Consider the following 16,735-nt stretch of genomic DNA (forward strand, 5'->3'; position numbering starts at 1 on the left):
CTGGACAGTGATCAAAATGGAAGTTTAGAAAGTACACAGACGAAGGTGCTGGGTGCAATGGGGGATATCTGTGATCCCAGCACTCTGGGAGGCTGAGGAGGAAGGTCTCGAGTAAAACCCAGCAAAATACAAAAAGTCTACCTGAAATTTAAAAAAATACAGGGCTGCATAAAAACTCAGGATTCAGTCTCCACTATTATACAAAAACCACATACACACACACACTCGCAAATGGAGAAATAACAGTGCATGCACTGCAGAGCACACTAAAGATTTTCTGAAAGTGAAAGGAAGCATGAATATGAATCCATTTCATCATCTACAAAATTCCAGACAAAGCATTAAGGTACCTCTCAAAGTATGCTTAAAATATTTAAATAAACTTTCATAATTATATACTTCCCTTGAAATGTGTTCGAGATTCTAAAGCTACCATAACTTGATATCACATAAGGGAAAGAAGAATGCTGGAGGTGAGGCTGTGAGGGTGATAAATGGATGTAAAGCTCCAGTTAGAGTGAGTAGCTGTGCTTTGCTGCTACTTGAAATGAATATAGAGAACGTGTAAGTGTATATTTATTTTAAAAATGTAAAGTAAATGAAAGATTTTGAAGGTTTTCATCATAAAGAAAAACTATATTCAATGGTTAATGTATTCTGAATTGAGAATGACAATGTTTACATGTACGCAAACATCACATGTCAGAATATAAATACAGAGACATACATAATATTATATATATATATATATATATATATATATATCGACAAAAAGAAAAAGAAAAAAATTGATGGCACATCCTGCCAAAAAATAGTTCTGTAACTGAATTTCTATGATCGTCAGAAATTAGTATATAATTAAGACAGTAAGATATGACTTCAAGTTAAGACAAAAGTATACTCTTTTTTACTATACTATCCTTCACACTATAATCACATTTTATTCATTTCCTGTTTATTCAAAATAGACACTCATGTGGGAACAGTAAGCAAAACAACCAAGGCACGCCTTTGATACAGAATCTCATTTCAGTGATGTCCATTCAGTATCTTGCTCATTAATTACATAAAGTTGGATCCTAGGGAGAGAACACTCCAGGACTTATTACAGACACAATGTTTAAGTATACACTTACACATAGTAATCATTTAATAATTAGTGAGAATCACAACGTTAACAATGATAAAATTGTAGTATTTAATCTATGAACTCATTATACAAAAAGTACTTTTCATTTTGATCTTGTCATAATTAAAGCTAGGAAAACACAAGGTCTATCTGAATCAGTGGTTTGAAACTTAATATAATAAAATTACTTTAAAAAATTTTTGTGTAATTTCCCAGAGCTAAAGATACAGATACTTATACTATTTAATTTGCATTAGATGGAAGAAGCTCAAGCTTAGCTCTTTGAATCAAGGTTAAATATAATATTTATCTTTATTGGCTGCATAAGAGATGAGAGAGGGAGAAGAAAGTTTTATTTCAAGGCTAGGTAATTTATTTGAAGCAGAGGCAAACAAACAGCTCAAATATGTTCTATCATCAGAACTAATAATGCTCTTTAGTACTGAATATTTTCCATCCTGGGGTGAACTCCTTTCTCAAGTATACTTCTAATTGAGCTAAACCATTGTGCCTGCCTCCCAAGGAATTAGGGGCACCACCAGAAAACCTCTGTGGCCATGCTGCTTCCATAAATTAGCAGACACACATCTTTTTAAGTAACCATTACAAACCATGAGCATTGCTAACATCAGAACATTATAATTATCATACCAAATGAGATGTTCTTTAAAATATGCATGGACAGCATGTGTTAAGACTAGAAAGTTCATTTTTCTACTATCCAACATTGAGATATAAGAGTTCTAGGACAGCCAGATGGCTGTGCTATCTTCACTGTATGTCTTCCTTCACCAGCTACACACTTACTAGGCCAGCCTCACCTTACCTTCCACTGAAAATGGGATGAGAGACAGGGTAATGAAATAGGACCTCTTACCTATTTCTTTTTAGAAGTACAAACAGGCAAAGGCATGCAGAATTTCTAGACACAACTACTTATGTAAAAAAGAATGAAAAGAGTTCATCAAGATGAAAGAGAGACTACAAAATATAATTTCCAGGTGAACTGCCCTATGACTAGCTATGAGACTCTATTTCTATCATTAAAAGCCCTTGATAATCAAAATATAAAATTCCAAGTAGTGACCTGAACTGTATATGGTGGGAGAGGGCAGGAAGGAGAGGAGAAAAGAAAGTAAAAAGGATCAAGATGCAATATGTGTGTCCACCAATACCCCATGATGAATATGATTATGATATATCACAAACACACATTATTAAAAGTTTTTAAAAAGTGGGCTTTTCCCTCATCTTTGACAAAGGAGCCAACCACCCTCATTAGAAGAAAGACAGCCTATTTAATAAATGGTGTTGAAACTGGATTTCAACCTGCCAAAGATTAAAACTAGACCCATAGCTATCACCATGCACTAAACTAAGATCAAAGTGGATTAAAGATCTAAATATTAAAACAGAAACAGTAAACTTGCTGCAAGATAAGTTAGGTAGAAATCTTGAAGACATTGGCATAGGAAAAGTCTTTATGAACCAAACCTCAGTAGCCTGGGTATTAGCACAAAGAATCAACAACTGGGATCTCATCTTATTAAAAAGCTTCTGCATGGCAAGAGAAACCACCAGCAGAACTAAGAGACAACCTACAATGTGGGAAAAAAATTCTAACAGCTCTACCTCAGTCAAAGGACTACTATCTAGAATATATAAAGAACTGAAAAAAAAACAGATCCCCCAAATTCAAAGACCCAATTGAAAAATGGGAATCTGAACTGAACAGACATTTCTCAGACAAAGAATTGAAAGCAGCAAATAAACATATGAAAAAATGTTCAACATCACTGGTCATTCCAGAGATGCAGATGAAAACACTGCTGAGGTTCCACCTCACTCCAGGAAGAAATCAACTAATAACAAATGCTGGCAGTAGTGTGGGTAGAAAGGATCCTTTGTCCTTTGTTGGTGGGAGTGCAGACTAGTGCAACCACTGTGGAAATCAGTATGGAGATACCTCAAAGAACTAGGACTAGAGGTCCCATTTAACCCAGCTATTCCCCTGCTGGATATCTTCCCCAAAGAATTAAAAAAATCATACCACAGTGATATTTGCACACCCATGTTTATAGTGGCACAGTTTGTAATAGCTAAAGCTTGGAAACAGCCCAAGTGCCCATCAACTGGAGACTGGATAAGGAAGATGTGCTTTTCTTTTATATATAAAATGAAGTACTACTCAGCCATATATAGTGAGAAACTAGAGACATTTATAGCTAAATGGATGCATATTGAGGCCATACTCTTAAGTGAAATAAATAGGACACACATGTGAAATTACTGAATAGTTTCTCTAATGTGAGACACTGAAAGTGTAAATAAGGATTAAAATGAATAATTGATGATTTGAAATAGGAAGAAAAGGTGAAAAGGGGTAGGAGAAGTGGGAGGGGGAGGGGAAAGGAAAGAAGGGAAAGGAAAAATTATGAGAACAGTAAAAAATGGAAACAAAGTCTTTCTAAGTAAGGAAAGGAACACAGGAAATGGGGAAAAAATAAGAATTAAGATGCATCACGTATAGGTACAAGCACCCAATGATAAATGTAAGTGTATTGTATACCTAAAATGTACCAATAAAAGAATTTAAGCAATAAAAAAGAAGTGGGGTTTCGTCCCCATCTGCAGCTCCTGTTCAGTGGTGGAAAAGTCTCTTCGTGGGTCCAGAGGTGAGGGAATGTGGCAGTCAAGCCTGAACATGGAGCTCTCTGCATCTGTGGCTGAGGATATTGATCTAGTTTGGAAAACAACATATGACACTCTATGTCTAACTTTTTTGTCAAAAAATAAAGACGATCTTGTGGGGGAGACCAGTGATGTTATACTAAAAACTCCTGGAAGATATGTTGATGGCTCCAGGGAAAATGCATTACCATGCAAAATGGTGTAAGAATTAGATGTTTAACAGAAGAACAGAAAGACAGCAAGAAAAGCCTCCCTAAATCCAAAGTAAACTCTGAGAGAAAGAAATTCTGATCCCACTCAGGGATAATAAGACAGGGTGTTAGGGGGATTGAATAGGTTTAGAAGATGGACACAAACCAATGTCAAAGGGTGGAAATGTTACCTCTTCAGTACTTAAGTTTAACTAGTACTGTTGACCAATAAAGATCCCTGAGACACAGGAAAACTGAAGAAGCAGCTTTCAACACCACAGACATCCTTGGCTCTCCAGGATGCTGTGATGCCCAGGCTGGGCCAGCTCTTCAGTGTTCCACAAGAGGCAATGCCACTCAGTGTTTTAGCTGAGTGACCTGACAAGCTAGAACACTGAGGAGTTAGCTGTACACCGACTTTGGCTGATGAGAGACTTGTTCTTTCCAGTGGTGGCTCTTGGGCAGCAAGGCCAAATGACAAGCAGGACCTACATAACCCTGTGCCTGTAGGATTCCTCAGAGGTTGTTGTGAGAGGAGTTAGAGTCATATTTCCTGGGCCTTCTCTGATCTGCGGAGGGTGGAGGCTGGCACGTGGTGTACACTGGCACAGGTGGGCAAATCTCCTCCTTGGTCCTTGTGTGTGCAATGCACACCTCATGGGTGTTCTCCACTTACAAAGTGACCTGACAGGCAAGACATGATAACACACTCATATATCCAGTCAGATCCTGTGTTTAAATGCTCTAATTGTATTTCCTAGACATAATCATGCTTTCTTTATGTTCTCATTTTGTAGTAGTGCACAATTATTCATACCAGCTTTTTCAACATAATTTTAGAGGAAATGTGAAAATTTTATATATATTGCATATATAATTCTGCATGACATAATATCTCAGAAATCAGTAATGGTAAACATTCATGCATGTTTCATCTCATTCATATGTTTTATTACAAAAGTCTTTAGAAATTAACTTGAGAGGCAAAGTGAAATCACTGGAAGTTCTTATGAAATGCTGCATATTTTGTTCTATTATCTATTTTATTCTACACATTATCATGTATTTCATATACTATATGTATCATAAAATTTACACTGTCTTAAAAACCACATTGCATAGATGTAACAACTGATACATAGAATCTCAGAGATAATAGGTTTTTTAAAATTTAAGAAAGTGTGCCCTCAACAAATTCCTGCTTAAAGTTCCGTGAAGTGAATCTCTTTAAAAACAACAATTACATGGCTACTCTCATGAGATGCTAAAGAATTTTTAGATGGATTTACACTTTCAAACTTTACAAAATCAATTATCTACAGAATTTTAGAATCCTAAACCAAGTGAAAATTTATCTGAATCCAATGTATAAGCTTGGCATAGTTTCAACCAAGGTGATTAAAGATCAAAGAATAAAAAGGACTACCATATATGGAAGTAGGGTTTTATTTATTGTACTCAAACAATTCAGCATTATTAACATTGATATTAAGAGAAAATGCTGTATAATGCTGGTGCATTGGACAATTTCAAAGACTACATAGAAAATAAGGAAAATGATTGCACCCTGAAATCCTGCAAGCTGGAGCTCTGAAGAAGCTTCTGTGTCAGCTTTCTGTGAAGTCAAAGTTTATAATATGTGAATGGTGACACTGCACCTACAAATTTGCTTGCTATTTGTTCACTAAATGTTGCATGACAGCTGCAGATAATTGCAATAATCTCCACATTAGGTGTATGTTTGGAGTCACAATGCAGTTATTAGTCAGTAGGGCACCAACACAAAACTTGTGGACAAAACCAACAAAATGAGATGTGGTTGGCATATTCCATTATGTGCAATGAGTAATTTAGGTATTTCTTTCTTCTGAAATCTCACCAGGGGATTCATTGCTACATAATTGTTGCCCATGTGTGTGTGTGTGTGTATGTGCATTTATGTGTGTATGTGCTGTCTTAGGCATATTCTCATTTTGGGGACACAATGTCCAACACCAACAACCTCTAGGAGGAGAAAACATTTACTCTGGCTCACATTTATAAGTTCCAGTCCTCCCATCTGCTGGGTCCAGGTAGGAGGGGCATGGTGGAAGGCAGCAGCAAAGCTGCTCATGGCATGATGCTCAGCAGCCAGAGAGCTGAAGCAGAAGCTGGATGGGAGAGAAACCTTTCCAGGCCATGCTCCTCCTTACCCACCTCTGCAGTCAGGACCCACCTCCTCACCTCAGATTCAGCTGTAGATTCACCTGTGGACTAATCCACCTGTGAATGTACTGCCCCATTACCCAGTCACCTCCTGGAAGCCCCACTTTCACAGGCTTTGGGGAGACATGCCTTAGTTTCCATATGATTTTATGCAATTCATGAGTGTATATATATATATGTATATATATATTTAAAGTACATGTCATTGTAAGTTTATTTCCTTTTATTAACATTTGATAACACTAAAAATATCTAGCTTTTAAAATTATTTGGTTGTTTCTGCATTTGTAGTCACAAGCACAATGCAGACAAATTAGATAACATCGATGGAACTCTCAGTCCTTGAAAAAAGAACTCACAATCTTATATTGGACATCGTCATCTCAGACATCCGAACATGCACATTAAGGAGCCAGTTGTCTGTGGACTAAACTTCCAGGGCCTTTAACAGGAACAGAGTCGGGTTAGAAGGGGAATGTTTCCTAGGTATAATTATAAAGATTCTATAATTAAGAATAACAACACATGGACATATTAATCAAGGCTCTTTCTATCACTCCTTAGCCACATTGAAGACATCCACTTCTTCAAAGCTATGGACTTCTTCACCTAAAGATATTGATAACTATTGGAACCTCTGCCTAGAATCCTTTCCTTTCCCCAGTTTTCATTTTTTTATAACTAATATTGAATGTGTACATCCAAGGATGCCTCTCTTCTGCACAATGGAATTCAATGTTTGCCTTTCATTCATTTCCTTTAGCCTTTCTATTTGATGAAGGATTTCAAGCTTATTATGAACTATGTGATTGCTTAGTAAATTAATGCCTCTTCCTTTTACTAGACTATAGGATCCATTAATTTAGAAATCAATGAATTTATCATGAAAATGATAAACTTAAATGCACAAAAGCATTAGTGAAAATTTGATAAAATTTAATATATTTGAACTAATGTGTGAATGATAGAATAAGCAAATAAAAAAGCTGGTAAAAGTAGAAGTATCAGGAAAGTTTTCCAAAGAGAATTAGTACTATACAAGAATTTCAGGTAATTTCAGCTTAGAGAAACAAAACATATGCACAAATGAGTATTAGTAGAAATAAGTATCAGTATAGTCATCTGGGAAAGCTTTGGATTTATTATAAATATTTAAATCCACATTCCAGTTTTCAGTTTTTCAATAGCTGCTTTCACATATTTATTTCTTAAAATATAAATCAGAGGGTTCATAATGGGAATCACCAGGGCATAAAACAAGAGGTCATTTTGTCTTGATCTAAGGAATAAGAGGTACTTGGCCGGAAGTACATGCAGAGCACAGTTTCTGGAAAATTGTAACTGCAGTTAAAAGGGAGGTGCATGTGGAGGAATCTTTAAACCTCCCCTCAGCAGAGCAGGTCTTTAAGATGGATAAGATGATATAGCAATAGGAGACAAGAACTCCCAAAATGGTGCTCAGTTCAATGAATCAAAAAATGGTAAATATGGCTAACTCAGTTGATCTGGGTCTCTGAGAAGACAGTAATAAGATGGGTGGGATATCTAGAAGAAATGGTCACTCTCATTAGACCCACAGAAACACAGGCAGAATGTCAGTGTAGTGTGTATCAGAGCATCAGCCAGTCCCACCAGGTAAACCCCAGCCACCAGCAGGGGGCACAGCCTGCAGGACTTATGGGCTGTGTACAGCAGGGGGCTGCTGATGGCCTTGTGATCCAAGGCCATCACCACCAGCAATATGCACTCAGAGTCTAAAAAGGTGCAGGCAATGAAGACCTGGAGAGCACAATCAAAAGAAGGGATTGACTTGTCCTTGCCAAATATGGCAACCAGCATTGTGGGTCCAACTGCTGTGGAGTACCAGAGGTCACAGAAAGACAGGTGGTTGAGGAAAAAGTACATCAGCATGTGAAGCTGGGAGTCCATTCTAATTAAGATGATCATTCCAAGATCTCCCAGAAGATTAATGACATAAATAAACAGAAATAAGTTAAATAGTGTTACTTTCATCCTAGGCTTATTAGTAATTCCCACTAAAATGAATTCAGTTAATGAGGAGCAATTTCCTTGGTCCATTGTTTATAATCTTGTTAAGGTTTTGAGAAAATAATAAAAAATTGTACATTCATATATTACAATTCTGGACATCAATTATATATATGGAAGACATATGATATTTTCTTCATTGTCCTATTTATTGTGGTCATGTTATGTTTTAAAAAACATTTTCATCTATTTGAAAAGCAAAGAAAAAATCTAGTATGTCAGACAATTGAGAAGATTTGATCCAAATCCAGATCTAAATCTTCATGATTTATTTGTGTTTCAACATGTTCCTTGATTTTTAAGGGCCTTATTTCCTTAATTCATGGACTACATGTGGATGAATTGAAATCATATTGGATCTTTAAAATGTTACGAATAAAGCAGATATTAGGTTTAAAATGCCTTATTAAGCCACTTCCAGTTTTTATAATATCTAAATATACATAAAATGTATATTATGTTCTTAAATACCATGATTTGTTCAAAAGTTGTCCTAAAAGTACCGAACATAACACTGGCTAATATTAAATTACTATGGCACTTTTATTGGTCCATGCTTTCTTTAGCATTTTATGAGAGAAGTAAATTTCATTTACCTTTTCTTTAGAAATCTATTATGATTTTGCCATAATACTCATTATCTGCTTATAGCAAGGTTCTGTTACAAAAGAATCAGCCTTTTCTTCAAAAAAGAATGAAAAAAAGCAGAAGCAACACATTTAACAATATATTTACAATTCACTGAGTTAAGAACACTTGGATATTAAAAATTTGTAATGGAATGAGAGAAAATCAATATCTCTGAGATGTTTAGCTTTCTCCACCTTTAGACAAGTGCAACTTTATGTTTCTCTGTTGACATATGAGAATTGAAATGTCGATGATATATTCTTCATTCTTAACAAATCTAAGTAAAATATGGCATGTTTCACATAGAATTGAATTTATTCATAGTTTTTAATGTGCCAAGTTAACTGTTTTTAAATAAAACAAAAAAGTATCTGAAATTCATGTATGTGCTTTCATACCAGTAAAATAAAGACTTTCTTATGTTACCAGAGTAAAATAAAAACTTGGAATACTATCTTGTGGATAGCATTACATTGAGTCAGATTCTTCCAATTCTGATTTAATATATAATTGTATCAGACATTAGATAGGAGAAAATATTAAAATAAGAATAAAGCATAAAATGATACGTTTTTAATTTGTCACATTATTTTTTTTTTCTAAAATGGTGATTCGCTTAGTTCCTTTTTACCCTAGATTTCTAAATTTCTATTTACAAACATACCCGAGACAAGCAGGTCTTTGGTAGCTGAGCCCTAGGCAAACAGCAGCTTATTTTACCAGGCAGCTTTGGGGACTTTGGACTCTGAAGTTATTTCCCTGAGGCTTTGCTGTGATTAATCTTACTTCTGGTTTTGTATTTTGCCCTGCAAATACACTGACATTAATTATTCACAGTTGTAATCTAAGTATGTTAGAATGAAAACTGCAAATGATTTTTAACTCTAAAATGTAATATAAATTTTCCTTCTCCAATCAAAGCAGAAATTTAATTAATTCCAAATAACCTCTGATTAATCACTGTCAATTCCTTTTTGTGGTCCATTATTTCTCCCATTTTTTAATACTCCCCTTTCCTATCTCAGAAATATTATTGTCTTTTGATACAATTATTTTATTTAATTAAGTGTATAATGAATACAATAAAACATTCACCCTCTTAAAGAAAATATCACTTTGTTTATTAGCATTTTCACAAAGCAGTGCAGCCACCACCACTATCTAATTCCAGAATGTTGTTATCACCCCAAAAAGAAATCAGACTAGCAGTTATGATCCTTACCCTCACCCTACAATCCCTGGCAACTATTACTCTCCTGCCAGTGCTCCATATTTGTCCATTCTGAACAGCCCACACAGTCAGAATTATAGAGTATTTAGTCATTTGCAACAGATTTCTCTCATCTACGTGAATATTTCCAAGGTTCTCCCATTTTGTTGTGTTTGTCAGGATACCCTTACTTTCGTGGAATGTTCCTTTTTGGGGGGTATAATGCATTTTGATTATTCCTTCACTGGTTGGAGGGCAATTGACTTATTTCTTCTTTCTGGCTAATATGAGTTATGATATTTTACTGATATAGGGGGAAAAGCTGTAACTGCCAGCCCTGCTAGATATCCAAAGTGCGAGTTCCTGTTCTCTAAAGTCAAAGAATGAATTCTAGGAACAACAGAGGTTAAAAGTCAGAAAAATTATTGAAAGAAAGAAAGCTTCTGTCTTTGAGAGACAAAAGGGGGACCAGAAAGTGGGTTGCCCACTCACCCAACTTCTCAAAGGTGTTTTATGGGACAAAGCCAAGAGGTGAAGTGGGTTCAAGGTGGGAGGAAACTATATTCAACTAGTGAGGTTACAAGTACAGTTGCTTAGGTAATATTGATCCAATGAGAAATCACAAATTTGTAATAAATGAGGCCATCAGGTAGCCCCTGGCAGTGTGAGGCACAAGCTCCTTCCAGAGATGAAGTGTGAGTTGCATGTCCCTCACCCTTTCCTGCAATACTCTGAGGAGTGTGGCCCAGGAAGTATACATGAATGTCAGAAATTTCCTATTCTGACACACTGCTGATGTCATCCCTCAGAAAGACCTAACTACAACAGTTTGATTATAGTATTAGTTAGTGTAGGCCTTTTTGATGGAATTTTGGAAAATTTTTGAACTTCCTGCACTGCATTTGAATTTTTATACCTTTCTCCAAATGTGGCAGCTTTTTGGCTATTATTGCTCCTCTCTCTCTCACTCTTGCTCTCGCTCTTTCTCTCTCTCTCTCTCCCTCACCCTCTTGCTCTCCCTCTCCCTCTCCCTCTCTCCCTCTCATTTTTTGAGCCAGGTTCTCACTATGTAATTCAGGCTGGCCTTGAACTCACAATGATCCTCCTGTCTCAGCCTCCCAAATGCTGGGATTACAGGCATGCACCACCATGCTCAGCTTGGCTGTTATTTCTGTAAATAAGCCTCCTGGCATTCCTTTAGTTTTTCTTAACTTTCTTCAACTCCTATGATGTAAATTTTTGTTTACTTGATGTCACATATACCCTGTGAGTTTGCCTCACTCTTTTTCATTACTCTTTTTCTTTCTTCAATTTTGATTCTATATTTTCAAGTAACCAGTCTCACAGTTCATAGATTCTTTCACATCCTTTATTAATTCTGTTGTTGATGCTCTTTCTCATTGTTTTTATTTCATTGTTTGCATTCTTTACTCCAACATTTTGGTTTGTTCTTTCTGATTTCAATCTTTCTGTGAAATTCATTGTTTGTTTTAGTTCAATAAATCATCTCTTTCTCTTCCCCTAATAAAATTCTCTAAGTTTCCTTAGATAAATTATGTTGAGTTTTTAGGTGAGAAGCATATAGATATCTTTTTCTTTAAGGACAGTTACTAGGACTTTTTGGGTTTTTTGGTGGGGATCTATTTCTTTGCTTTTTCTCCCTTGATTTTATATTCATGCTTCTTACTGGTTTATGTTGACATCTATTCATTTGAGGGAATGGTACTTTCTTCCAAACTTCACAGGCTGCTTTCATTGGGGAAAGACTTTCCCTTATGGAAGATTGTCATATGCATATGCAAGACAGAAATGACATGGATATGTTGTCTGTGGCTCCCATGGAGTAGACATGGGACAATTTCGGGGAAGGATTTCCCCACCTACTTTATTGTTAAAGTTCTACAATACAGGAGGGTTCACTGGACAGTGAGGGGCCAGGGGCCAGTGTGTGTTTGTGTGTGTGTGTGTGTGTGTGTGCAATACTACAGCAGCTTTGGGTGGCTATGGCAACAGAACTTGTGTATCAGTCAGTTCTCCTTGTTATAATAGCTAGAATCTAATGGATTTCACCTATGCTAGATTAGGTACTTAAATATCTATCTTTATCTTCTCTTTTTATCTTTAAATCAGTTCCTTCTCACTCATCTATCAATGACTGACAACAAATATTAATTATTGAATAGTATAATATTAACAAACATGTATAGTGGGATAACATCATCTTCAAGATCCTATATATTGGCTCCTTTCTTTATCCATGTTCCTGAAATTACAGAAGAGAAGCATGATACAGATTGCATATCATCCTATGTGTATGATGCAGTGTATGTGATTGTATGTGTAGCACAGGTAATAGACATGTGATGGTGAGAGGTCATATAAGTACACTGAATAAAGTGTATGTTATTACATTTCTGGAACAGGTGCATGTGATTACATGTCTAGCACAGGTAATAGATATGTAGGGGTGAGAGGTCATATAAGTACACTGATTAAAGTGGTGATGATGTTCAATGCCTTGGTGAACAGGACATTCTCCATTTATGTCAGGTGCAGTAACTGTCTTCCCTTCAGCCTTCTTGATACAAACACATCATGAAGGAAGGAAGTACTCAGTGCCACGCTAGGACTCTGGATGTATAAAGTGAATCTTATATGGAACTAGGGTTCTCTCTGTGACAGAGGTAATGAGCCCAGATTGTTTTAAGGAACTTCCACATGACATTTCTGTCTCCAAATTCTCAGAACTTTGATTTCCCTGCTCTGTGAGTCGCTCCCCACTTTAAAGCAAAGAGGAGCTACTTCTGCACATGAAAGGGGTGTCCTGCATCTCTAGTCTGTTTTGACCAGGAAAAATGGTGACAATGGGTCTGTCTAGAGTAAGAATTTCACAAGGTCAAATATTTTCAACTGTGACCATAGTAATGGATGTCTTCACATTCAGAATTTAATCAGCACTGCTTTCATATCCAGTTTTATTACTACTATGTAATTAGAAAACCAAGCTTCAATGCTATATTATGATTTACCTAGAGACAAGTCATAATAAAGACATGTGTTACAGTAGTACCGTTGAGGTTATGAAACAACCACAGTTCTTGTTAGAAAAGAGAATTGGTTCCATTGAGTAAAATTGTATGAAAATGCCTGCCCTGTTGGCACACACTTGTAATTCTGGCCATTTGGCAGGTTGAGGTAGGAGAACTTCAAATTGAGTACTTCTCTGGGCAACTCAATAACTTAACAAGACTCTGTCTCAAAAAGTGGGTAGAGAGATTGAAGATGTAGCTCAGTACAAAAGTGCTGGTTCACTTTTCAGTGTATAAAACAAACAAACAAAACACAACTATACAGACATACAAAATAGTAAGATAGATAGAAATCTTATGACCCCCAAATTCCATTACCATGCCCACTCCCAGACACAAACACAAACAAGTAACCTTGGCATTATTTGCAGTAGCATAGGACTGAAGGAATTCAATTATTCTCAGCTTTAGCTCAGATTGTTACTTTGTAACATTAATGTAGCTATACCACCTCAGTTTGTGAATTAGAGTGAGCTTGTGGGGAAGGTGATGTTTATGGTTTTGAGGAGCAGCCGTGCTGAAGATGTTAAAGTGATCTAATTTCTTGATACATTCTACAACATGGATAACCTGGAAAATATTAAGATGAATGAAAAAAGTTGTACACAAAAAGTAGCATATTATATGATTTGTTTATGTGAACATCCCAAACAGGGAACTAAGCTGAGATAGTAAATAGATGAATGGTTGAGTTGCTAGGTACTGGGGAGAAGGAAGTAATTGTGAACTGGGTGAAGATTTTTCCCTGTTGGTGAAAGTATTCTAGGTATTAGAGAGTGATTTAGTTACACAATAATGTAAGTTTTATGCTTAGTGAATGTTACCTTCATTGAAAAAAAAATTGGAAAGAAAAAAGAAGCTAAAGCTGGGACCTGACTAAACAAAACGTAACCACAGAGTATTTAGCATTTCTCATAAAGGGACAGAAAAGCAGCTGAGGAGAAAATAAGTCTGGGAAGAATCAGATGTTGAGCAAGGGCAACTCCACGTCCTGCATATATACATCAAAGAAGTAAAAGATGAGCAGAAATATCTAACTTCATGAGGTAAATGGCAGAAGGTTACTAGCAATCAGTAAAGTGGTTTCAGTTGCCTCAGGATTATAGCCCTGCATTAGTAATGGACTCATCATGGAAAATGCTAATGAAGTAGAAAAGGCCATTTAAAACATGACTGTCTGCATTCTGAAAAAATAATGTTTCTACTTCAAACAGGATGAGTTTCCCACCTTCATTAAAATGTCAGGAAAGGGGGATGCAACAAACAAGTACAATAAACAGGAACACACACATACACACACACAAGGAAAAGCAGTCTCCTTAAGTCCCAGGTGAGATTTGAAAAGAAACTTTGAACACTAAAAATACCCAGTGATTACATGTAATTATTTGTTTTCCTATCTCTTCTCACAATCACCATGCACTGTAGGTAAGCAGACAGGAACACCAAGTCCTTGAGGGATTCACAACCTTATATTGCATGCAAGGGATTCACATGTTTGCAGGGTGAGAGCAAAACAATGCTCAGAGATAACTCTGTGAACTGCACTCCAGGAGGATTAAAGCAAGACAAAGAAGGACAAGAACCTTTCTGGGGGAAGACACTGAGAGATGGTGTTTAACAGTGTCTGCACATGGACAACCTGACCAAGGCTCCTTGCATTTCTCCCCATTCTCCTCATCTTTACTTCTGAAAAGACACAGGCCTTTCTGCCTCAGGCCTTCTCTAACAGAACGATCCTCTGCCTGTGAATCTTCTACTTTCCTCTGTTTTCATTTGCATGGATCTGATGTAAAATCCCTCCAGCCCAGGATCCCCTCACCTGCTCACTGGGCTTAGACACTTTGCTCTGGATATGTTTACCTGAGTTTTTGGAATTCATAATGGATTTGAGGCTTATCATGAATTCAGTAAATGCACTGTTTATTGTCATGGTTTTCTTCCATTAGTTTATATGATTAAATATAACGATTCATTTCAGCTTATCAGATGCTGCAGGATTTACCATGAAAACAAAGCCCTTAAATCCACAAAAGCACTTAGGAAACACCGGATAGATTATAATATAATTGAACTAAACTTGAATTACTAATTTACTAATTTAAAGAATTACTTATGGAAAGTCTGTCAAATTGGAAAGTCTGGAACTTTTTCACAGAAAGATAACTTCATATTCATCTTCATGATACATAAAGGAAAGACAAGCATGAAGTCACATACTTGAAATCCAAGCTACTCCAGAGGCTAAGGAAGGAGAATTAAAAATTCAGTGGCATTCTGGAAATATAGTAACATCCTATCTAAAAAACAATAATAATGAAAGATAGCAGATGAGAGAAATACTTCACAATATTTTCATATTATTAGGTTATAGCACTAACACTTATTTCATTAAACTAAATTACATTCTCTGCCATATGGTTTTAATAAAAATTACTATATATGGGGAATTCTGCATAAATTTTTAAAACCAGCTTTTATTTTTTATTTTGGGGGGGGGTACCGGGGATCGAACTTGGGTCCTTGTGCTTGCACAGCAAGCAGTAAAACTACTGAGCTAAATCCCCAGCCCCTATTTTTAATTTTTTAATGGGATTCTTCCACATCCTTATTCCATAGGCTATAAATCAGTGGGTGCAGCATGGGCATCACCAGGGTGTAAAACAGTGAGGTCATTTTATCCTGATCTAAGGAGTAGGAAGAACTTGGTCTGAAGTATGTGAAAGTTTCTTAAAGGAGAGTTCCTTGAAAAAATGCAACTGTAGTTAAGTGAGAGGTGCAGGTGGAGAAAGCTTTGACCTTCCCCTCAGCATAGCGGATCTTTAGGATGGATGAGATGATATAGCAGTAGGAGATGAGGACTCCTGAAATGGTGTTCAGTTCAATGAAGAAAAAAATGATGAATAATACCAGTTGATTGACCTCTATGTCAGAACAGGAAAGGAGATAAAGTGGAGGTAAATCACAGAAGAAATGATTGATTTCAATAGACCCACAGAAACACATGCCAAATGTCAGTGTGGTGTGTATCAGAGTGTGTGCCAGTCCCACCAGGTAAACCCCAGCCACCAGCAGGGAGCACAGCCTGCTGGACATGTAGGCTGTGTACAGCAGTGGGCTGTGTACAGCAGGGGGCTGCTGGTCAAAGGCCATGAATGCCAGCAGCACACACTCTGAGTCTGCAAAGGTGCAGGAGTTGAAGACCTGCAGAGCACAACCAAAAAAAGGGATTGACTTGTCCTTGCCAAATATGCCAACAAGCATCTTGGGTCCAACTGCTGTGGAATAACAGAGGTCACAGAAAGACAGGTGGCTGAGGAAGAAGTACATGGGTGTGTTGAGCTGGGACTCCATTCTAATTAAGATGATCTGACGGTGCCAGCCATCACTAGTCGAACAGTACCTGAGAGGAGGGGAGAGGATGAAAGAAAAACAAAACCTCTGAGGAAAAGAAAAAGGAGAGAGAGGCGGAGGAGAGACCCCTCTTCCCACTTTATTGCCCTTTATATACTTTTTCCACAACCCCCAACCCCTCCTCTCT

General features: G+C 36.8%; 3 pseudogenes across 1 annotated transcript in view; all 3 read right to left on the reverse strand.

The window, feature by feature from the left end:
• Positions 1-16,735, reverse strand: part of LOC106008074 (olfactory receptor 10AG1-like) — a 144,617-nt pseudogene that overhangs the window by 2,887 nt on the left and 124,995 nt on the right. The gene's annotated exons all lie outside the window — the stretch shown is intronic.
• Positions 7,369-8,295, reverse strand: LOC101703482 (olfactory receptor 5W2-like; annotated as a pseudogene).
• The window catches only part of LOC101702887 (olfactory receptor 5W2-like), a 31,602-nt pseudogene continuing 28,481 nt past the window's right edge, over positions 13,615-16,735 (reverse strand).

Source organism: Heterocephalus glaber, unplaced genomic scaffold (assembly GCF_053883595.1).
Source record: "Heterocephalus glaber isolate CG9 unplaced genomic scaffold, H.glaber_assembly_v1.0 deba00000896, whole genome shotgun sequence".
Taxonomy (NCBI): domain Eukaryota; kingdom Metazoa; phylum Chordata; class Mammalia; order Rodentia; family Bathyergidae; genus Heterocephalus; species Heterocephalus glaber.